We start from the raw sequence: 9,530 nt of genomic DNA, 5'->3' as shown, positions 1-9,530 counted from the left end.
TCCAGTTATAGGTATGGATACCTATATCCATTCACGGTAAACAATCTACGGGAGACCCCAGTTCGATCCTTGGGTCAGGAAGATCCCCTGGAGGAGGGCATGGCAACCCACACCAATATTCTTGCCTGGAGAATCTCCATGCACAGAGGAGCCTAGCAGGCTACAGTCTATGGGGTCACAGAGAGTTGGACATGACTGAGAAACTTTCACTGCGGATGCTGATTGCAGACATTAAATTAAAAGACGTTTACTCCTTGGAAGGAAAGTTATGACCAACCTAGATAGTATATTAAAAAGCAGAGACATTACTTTGCCAGGAAAAGTCCATCTAGTCAAGGCTATGGTTTTTCCAGTGGTCATGTATGGATGTGAGAGTTGGACTGTGAAGAAAGCTGATCGCTGAAGAATGGATGCTTTTGAACTGTGGTGTTGGAGAAGACTCTTGAGAGTCCCTTGGACTGCAAGGAGATCCAACCAGTCCATTCTAAAGGAGATCAATCCTGGGTGTTCATTGGAAGGACTGATGCTAAAGCTGAAACTGCAATACTTTGGCCACCTCATGCGATGAGTTGACTCACTGGAAAAGACTCTGATGCTGGGAAGGATTGGGGGCAGGAGGAGAAGGGGACGACAGAGAATAAGATGGCTGGATGGCATCACCGACTCGATGGACATGAGTTTGAGTGAACTCCGGGAGTTGGTGATGGACAGGGAGGCCTGGCGTGCTGTGATTCATGGGGTCGCGGAGAGGCGGACACGACTGAGCGACTGAACTGAACTGAACTGAGCACCTTTCACATCCATTCACCTGTTTTTTTATGATGATGATAATAGTGAATTATTTCTTAAATATTTATCTTTATGTATTTATTTGGCTGCACCAGCTCATAATTGCAACATATGGGATCTTTAGTCGTGGCTTGCGCGATCTAGTTCCCTGATCAGGGATCAAACCCGGGCCCCCTGCATTGGCAGTGTGGGGTCTTAGCCACTGGACCACCAGGGAAGTCCATCTATTCACCTTTGAAGGACATCTTGGTTGCTTCCACTTTGGGGCAATATAGTTGCAATTGAATAGGCATTGATTATGGCTGCTGTAAAGTTTCATGTGCAGGTTTTGCCTGGATATGTTTTCAAATTAATTGGATTAATATCTAGGAACACAATTGATGAATTGTAGAATAAGACTATATTTAGCTTGGTGTAAGAGACCACCAAATTGCCTTCCAAGTGTCTGTACCATTTGCATTTCCATCAGCAAGGAATGAATGAGAATTTTGGTCGCTCCACGTCCTTGTCAGCATTTTGTTGTTCAGTTGCTCAGTCGTGTCCGACACTTTGCATGGACTGCAGCACACCAGGCTTCCCTGTTCCTCACTATCTCCCAGCGCTTGCTCAAACTCATGTCCATTGAGTCAGTGAGGCCATCCAGCCAACTCGTCCTCTGTCATCCCCTTCTCCTCCCACCTTCAATCTTTCCCAGCATCAGGGTCTTTTCCAGTGAGTTGGCTCTTCACATCGGGTGGCCAAAGTATTAGAGCTTCAGCTTCAGTCCTTTCAATGAATATTCAAGGTTGATTTCCTTTAGGATTGACTGATTTGATCTCCTTGCTGTCAAGGGACTGTAAAGAGTCTTCTCCAGCACCATAGTTCGAAAACATAAATTCTTCAGTGCTCAGCCTTTTTATTGTCCAGGTCTCACATCCATACATGACTACTGGAAAAACCATAGCTTTGACTATACAGACTTTTGCAGACAAATTAATGTCTCTGCTTTTTAATATGCTGTCTAGATTTGTCATAGCTTTTCTTCCTAGACAAGAAGTAAATGTCTTTTGATTTCATGGCTTCAGTTATTATCTGCAGTGACTTTGGAACCCAAGAAAATAAAGTCTGTCACCAGTTCCATAGTTTCCCCATCTATTTTCCATGAAGTGATGGTAATGGAAGCCATGATCTTTAGTTTTTGAATGTTGCATTTTTGAATGCCAGCTTTTTTCCTCTCCTCTTTCATCTTCATCAAAGAGGCTCTTTAATTCCTGTTTGCTTTCTACCATTAAAGTGGTATCATCTGCATATATGAGGCTATTGATATTTCTCTTGGCAATCTTGATTCCAGCTTGTGCTTCATCCAGCCCAGCATTTCACATGATGTACTCTGCATATGGGAAACCGTGGCAGACTTTATTTTTTGGGCTCCAAAATCACTGCAGATGGTGACTGCTGCCATGAAATTAAAAGATACTTACTCCTTGGAAGGAAAGTTATGACCAACCCAGACAGCATATTAAAAAGCAGAGACATTACTTTGCCAACAAAGGTCAGTCTAGTCAAGGCTATGGTTTTTCCAGTGGTCATGTATGGATGTGAGAGTTGGACTGTGAAGAAAGCTGAGCGCAGAAGAATTGATGCTTTTGAACTGTGGTGCTGGAGAAGACTCTTGAGAGTCCCTTGGACTGCAAGGAGATCCAACCAGTCCATCCTAAAGGAGATCAGTCCTGGGTGTTCATTGGAAGGACTGATGCTGAAGCTGAAACTCCAATACTTTGACCACCTGATGGGAAGATCTGACTCATTTGAAAAGACCTTAATGCTGGGAAAGACTGAAGGTGGGAGGAGAAGGGATGACAGAGGATGAGATGGTTGGATGGCATCAGCGACTCAATGGACATGAGTTTGAGTAAACTCTGGGAATTGGTGATGGACAGGGAGGCCTGGTGTGCAGTCCTTGGGGTCACAAACAGACACAACTGAGCAACTGAACTGAACTGAACTTTGCATATTGGTTAAACAAGCAGGGTGACAATATACAGCTTTGATGTACTCCTTTCCCAATTTAGAACCAGTCTGTTGTTCCATGTCTGGTTCTAAATGTTGCTTCTTGACCTGCATACAGATTTCTCAGGAGGCAGGTCAGGTGGTCTGGTATTCCCATCTCTTGAAGAATTTGCCACAGGTTGTTGTGATCCACACAGTCAAAGGCTTTAGTGTAGTCAATGAAGCAGAAGTAGATGTTATTTTGGAATTCGCTTGCTTTTTCTATGATCCAATGGATGTTGGCAATTTGGTTCCTCTGCATTTTCTAAAGTCCAGCTTGAACATCTGGTAATTCTTGGTTCACGTACTGTTGAAACCTAGCTTGGAGGATTTTGAGCATTACCTTACTAGCATGTGAAATGAGTGCAATTGTGTGGTAGTCTGAACATTCTTTGGCATTGCCCTTCTTTGGGATTGGAATGAAAACTGACCTTTTCCAGTCCTATGGCCACTGCTGAGTTTTTCAAATTTGCTGGCATATTGAGTGTAGCACTTTCACAGCATCGTCTGTTAGGATTTGAAATAGCTCACCTGGAATTCCATCACCTCCACTAGCTTTGTTCGTAGTGATGCTTTCCAAGGCCCTCTTGACTTCACACTTCAAGATGTCTGGCTCTAGATGAGTGATCACACCATCGTGGTTATCTGGGTCATTAAGATCTTTTTTGTATAGTTCTTCTGCATTTTCTTGCCACCTCTTCTTAATATCTTCTGCTTCTCTTAGGTCTATACTGTTTCTGTCCTTTATTGTGCTCGTCTTTGCATGAAATATTCCCTTGGTATCTCTAAATCTCTAATGTTGTCAGCATTTACTGGTGTCAATTTTTAATATTTCAGCCCTTTTAATAGATGTTTGGTGGTATCTTGTTGTTTTAGTTTGCAGTCCCTTGGTGACATCTGATGTGGAGCACCTTTCCATGTGCTTATTTGCCATCTGTATGTCTTCTTTGGCCCAGTTTTTAACTGTTTTTTTTTAATGTTCTTATTGTGAGAATTCTTTGTGCATTTTGAACAACAGTCCTTTCCAGGTAGGTGTTTTGTGAAGATTTTCTCCCAGTCTGTGGCTTGTCTTTTGATTCTCTTAACAGTGCCTTTTGTAGAACAAAAGTTTCTCATTTTAATGAAGCCTAGCTTATCAGTTTTCCATTTCACAAATTGTGCTTTTGGTCTTGTATCTGAAAAGTCAGTGCCAAACCCAAGGTCATCTTGATGTTTCTTTATGTTATCATCTAGAAGATTTACAGTTTTGCATTTTATGTTGAACTATCCATTTTGAGTTAACTTTGTTGTTGTTGCTTGGTTGATTGTTTTGTTTTTCATGTGGATACACAGTGGTTCCAGCATCCTTTGTTGAAAAGGCTGCCCTCAGCTCATCTGACTGTGTTTCAGTGTAAATGGGAGCTTTCCTGGCTCCCTGACCCCACAGATCTGACCCCTCCCCAGGCCATATAATGCCTTCCGCCACCCTTATATTTTGTTATACAGCACTTTCCACCATTGATCATGATTTTAATCCACCATTTGGTTTTTTTTTGTCTCTCCCACAAATAGTGGATGACTCACAGGGAGGATGGGAGCCAGGTGCTTATTGGATCCATTGCCTGTGATCTTCAAGCCCAGCTCAGCACACAGTGGGTGCTCAATAAATGTTCACCAGAGGGATGAGCAAGCAAATGATGGGCCACCTCTCGTGCAGCCGTAGGAACTTCTGCGGGTACTTCTCGACTCCTACGGCATTGTCCATACTCTCTCCCCTTCACCCAGCCTCCTGCGCACCTTCCTTGTCACCATGGGTGACAGTAAGTTAAATATGTCCCCAAAAGTTATGTCCAAGTCCCGGCTCCTGTGAGTGTGACTTTAATTGGAAAGAGTTTCTCTGCAGATATAATTAGGGGTCTCGAAATGAGACCATCTTGGGTGAGGATGGGTCCTGAATACAACGGTAGGTGTCCTTATGAGAGAAAGGGCCTGCAGAGACAAACGCAGAGAAGGCCATATGGAGCTGGGTACAGAGACTGGGGGTCTGCAGCTGTGAGCCAAGGGGCACTGAAAATGGCCAGGGGTCACCAGAGGCCAGGGGGGCGGCTTGGGGCAGATATTTTCCTCGGAGCCATCAGAAGGAACCAACCCTATCAACACCTTCATTTCGGAATGCTGGCCCCCAGGACTAAAGAGAGGCTACATTTCTGTTGTCTTAAGCCACCCAGTTTGTGCCATTGTGTGGCGGCAGCCCCAGGAAGCTCAGACATCGTGGTCACCAGCTGTTCTGCCTTCCTAGTTTCCTCTGCGGAAGGGGAGCCCCTCAACCTCAGGGGCCTCCCTTGATTCATCTCTGTGTCCCCCAGGCCCAGCTGCGGACCTGGTGTGGAAACAAACACGACGTGAGGATCCTGGCCACCCACCGAGGACCTCCCGGGACAGCGTGAGACACTTCAGCAGAGCACCCAGGGATGGGAGCCCACACAGGGCTTCCCCAGCGGGCAGAGGCATGTGAGCTTTAGCTGCCACTCCAGCTGTGTCACCTTGTGTGCATCATGTACCCTCTCTGAGCCTCAGTTTCATGGTGAGATAGGAGTCCGTACCGCCTGATTATGGGCACGGAGGAGTGAGCCGGATAGGAGATCCTGGGCAGAGGGAGAGGCTGGGCACCGAGGAGTTCGGGGCACAGCCTCTCTCTGGCTGCGGGTCTGTCTCCCTGCTATCCAGGCTGCGCCCCCGTCCTGTGTGGGTATGTGTGTTTGTGATGTCTCAGATGATGATACTTTTGGAAAATGAGCTCTGGACTTGAAGTCGGGCCCCAAGTTCACCTCTTAAAAGTGGGGTGACTTACTCCTTTTTAAAAATTTTATTTATTTTTGGCTGTGCTGGGTCTTTGTGGCTGTATGTGAGCTTTCTCTACTTGTGGCAAGCAGGGGCTACTTTCGCATTGTGGTACACAGACTTGTCTCATTGCCAAGCATGGGCTCAAGGCCATGTGGGCCCCAGTCATCACGGCTCACGTGCTCTGGAGCACATGGCTTCAGGACTTAAGGCGCATGGGCTTAGTCAGGGGATCTTCCCAGCCAGGGACTGAGCTGGTGTCTCTTGCATCACCCGTACTGGCAGGCAGGTTCTTTACTGCTAGCACCACCTGGATCAACCTCATGTCTCCTGCATTGGCAAGTGGATTCTTAACCAGGGAAGAAGTCTTGGGGTGTCTTGGCAAAGCTTCTGAGCAGCCTATCCCATTGCTCAGCGGGGGAAATAAGGCATGTGTCCAAGGATCGCATGGTCAGTGATCAAAGTGCTGATGCTGAAGCACACAGTGGGTGCTGAGTAAGTGAATGCCCTTCTCCCTGTCATAGGCAGATCCCTAAAGGCTAGGGACAGGCCCTGTCTGCCCCACCAGCCCTCTCTTCCAAGGAAGTTTATGTCTCTTGATAGTGATGGGCTTGTTCTCATCTCTTTCCGCAGCCCTCCCACCCTCTCCTAGCAGCCCCACATGAATAGTGTAAGCCAAAGAGGCATATCATTTCTCTCAGATCCATCGATAATGTTTGGAGCACTGTGTTTGCACAGATTCTGAGATTACATCCAGGTTCAGTGCTGGAAAAGAGTGCCGCGATTGATTAGTGGTATCAGTGAAGCCAGTAGGAGTAGTAGGCATCCCGGGCTCCTCTGCCCATGAAATTCTCCAGGCAGTGGGTTGCTCTTCAGGGGAGTAGGCATGCAGCTTCACATTTACCATCTCTTGCCAGGCTGTCTTTAAGAACTCAGAAAACTTGAAAATCAGAAATTTTGAGTCTGAGGAACAAATAAATGTTGAGCTTCCTCTCCACATTCTACTGGACATGGAGAGGAAAATAAAAATGTACACAGCTCCGTTTCTGTCCACAGAGAGCTTACAGTCTGCTTTAACTGGGTCCTGGCCATTTCTAGGATCCTGTACTTCTTTCCCCTTTTCTTCTCAAGTCTAGATCGCCTCTCCCTTTAACAGCTGTTCTGTCCCAGATAGCTATTGTGTGTACTTGGCTCAACTCCCAAGAGCAAGCACTCAGGAATTCTACAGAAAACACGTCACTTAAAATACAGCTGAGCTTCCAAGACAAATTGTGAATGCTCTAGAGGAATTACAGTCGCATGACAGCAGCAACTGGACGATGACTCCCAGCTGGGGCAATCAGGGTATTTCTGCTTAAGTTTGCACAAGTTTTTTGCAGCACGTTGCCAAACTCGGCTCCCGGACGTTTCGAGGCTCAGTGTTTCTCGAGGATGAGAAATGATGCAGGCAGGCAGGGATGACCCTGCAAGTGGGCTTTTCCTGCAGGTCACCACCTTGCCACTGCCATGCTTGTGGCAGAGACCCGTTGAGAAAGGGCACTTGCCAATTTGCCTTCCAGTCTCTGGGGATTTCTTATTGCTTAGGAACAGTTAAGTCGTGAGCGTGTTGGGAGGGTGCAGAATGTGTTTGGCTGATGACTGATGGATTTCTCTGAGAACTCTTCATCATCTCCTCACCAGTCAGGCTGTGACTACCTCAGTCTCATGATGCAGGGACAGGAGAGGGGAACGTTATTAAGCACCTACTGTATGCCAGGTCCTGCACGAAAGAGCTGAATGTATTTTCTCATGTTTAATTGTCACAGTCGGTCTGTTCAGCATGGTGAGCAATGAACAGAATGGGGGTGCTTAGCCAGAACCCCAGGTCAGATCCTGGCCCTGGCACTTATAGATCAGTAACTTTTTGTGAATGACCTTCTCTTTTTTGAACCTTTGTCCCTCTTCCACCACAGGAGCATGAGAATACCTTGTCACATTGTTAATGAAGATAAAAGACACCCCACATAAAAAAACTTTTCCTAGAAGAGGCCCTCTGCTCCTGGAAGCTATTTTTATTTGACTAAATCAAGGGCTGGTACATCCTCACTTGTAGCTTTTTGCAAATATGTGTATATGTGTGTGTGTGAAGATGTCATGAATATTGTTCTTTTTTAAAAAAAATTATTTTGTTGAAGTATAGTTGATTAACAATGCTGTGTTAATTTCTGGTGTACAACAGAGTGTTCTTCATATCTCCCATGTATTTCAATTTTAATTATAGATACATACATATATGTGTATGATTTTTATGGAGGTGGGATTCACATACTATAAAATTAACCATTTTAAAGTGAAAAAATTCAGAGGCATTGAGGACGTTCACAGTACTGTGCAACCATCCCCTCTGTATAGTTCCAGAATATTTCCATCCCCTCAAAAGGAAACCCCATTCCCATCAGCCAGCACTCCATATCTCCTTTGCCCCCAACCCCTGGTAACCACAAATCCACTCTTAGTCTCTATGGATTTACCTGTTCTGGACATTTCAACTAAAGGGAATTACATACTATGTGACCAAAGCAGCTTTTGTTTGCCCAATAGTTACATGTGTTATTTTCCCCTTTATGAATGATTAGATTGTGAAAGTCACTCAGTCATGTCTGACTCTGTGTGACCCCATGCACTGTGGCCCACCAGGCTCCTCCGTCCATGGAATTCTCCCGACCAGAATACTGGAGTGGGTTGCTATTTCCTTCTCCAGTGGATCTTCCTGACCCAGAGATCAAACCTGGGTCTCCTGCATTGCAAGTAGCTTCTTTACCATCTGAGCCACAAGGGAAGCCCCTTATGAATAATTTGGAAAAAACCGAAAGAATACTGTTTCAGGATACATGAATATTCTGTGAAAATCAGATTTCAATGTCCATAAATTTATTTTTTTTTAATTTGTAAATAATTGTATTTATGTATTTTGGCTGTGGTGGGTCTTTGCTGCTGTGCGAGCTTTTCTCTGGTTGCAGGGAGTGAGGGCTACTCTCTAGCTGTGGAACACGGGCTCTAGGGCGCACGAGCTTCAGTAGTTGCAGATCCCGGGCTCTGGAGCACAGGCTCAATAGTTGCAGCGCATGGCTTAGTTGCTCCATACCATGTGGATCCTCCCGGACCAGAGGTCAAATCTGTGTCTCTTCCCATTGGCAGGTGGACTCTCTACCACTGCGCCACCAGGGAAGCCTTCCTAAATATGTTTTATTGGCACAAAGACACACCCATTCATGGCTGTATTGAGACTATGCACAGAAAGAGACTGGATGAACTCAAGCAGAAAACACTGAATCTCTGCACCAAAGCTTAGAGAAGTCGAATCCCTTCTGGACTCCAGAGACCGAGGTGGGGCCCCAAACCATAACTGCCTCTGAGTGTGTACTTAATGGATGTTTCTGGAACTCTTATTACTGAGCAGGTCCCAAAGAGTGAGTTGCCATCAAGAGTGAGTGGGTCTCTGCCCTTACTTAGCTGCCAAGTGTTAAATCAACAACTAGCCAGATAGATACGGAGATGGATCGGAAGACATCCTTTAGATCAGGGATGTAGGGACATTCAGCATCAGGGGTATCTCAACACTTGGTTGTAGAGGCACAGTTTTTTAGTGATGACTGACTTCATATGTTTTTTCTGCTTAGATATTTTGTTACCTTTTGGCCATAGCGTCTCGGCTAGGGGCTGCCTTTTTGTTTTATTTTTACTTCATTTTTATTTTTAAAAATGTTTTATTTAGATTAAAAATTTTTACTTTATTTAGATTTAAAGTGTCTAAATTTTAATTTTTTATTTAAAACATTTTAGTTTTATTTAGATTTAAAAAATTTTTACGTTTCAGAGTTTTCCTTGGTAGCCTAGTGGTTAGGATTCTGGGC

General features: G+C 45.1%; 1 long non-coding RNA gene across 1 annotated transcript; it reads left to right on the top strand.

Moving 5' to 3' along the window:
- Positions 1–2,410: 2,410 nt before the first annotated feature.
- Positions 2,411–8,343, top strand: LOC148777179 (uncharacterized). Its single transcript, XR_016037971.1, has 3 exons — positions 2,411–4,531; positions 5,163–5,303; positions 7,590–8,343. It is a non-coding gene; the product is annotated as an uncharacterized LOC148777179 (long non-coding RNA).
- The last annotated feature ends 1,187 nt before the right edge of the window (positions 8,344–9,530 follow it).

Source organism: Moschus berezovskii, chromosome 8, assembly GCF_049115385.1.
Source record: "Moschus berezovskii isolate FMDL1 chromosome 8, NW_MosBer_1.0, whole genome shotgun sequence".
Classification (NCBI taxonomy): Eukaryota; Metazoa; Chordata; class Mammalia; order Artiodactyla; family Moschidae; genus Moschus; species Moschus berezovskii.
Note: the sequence above shows the minus strand (reverse complement) of the source record. Positions and strands in the feature narration are given on the sequence as shown.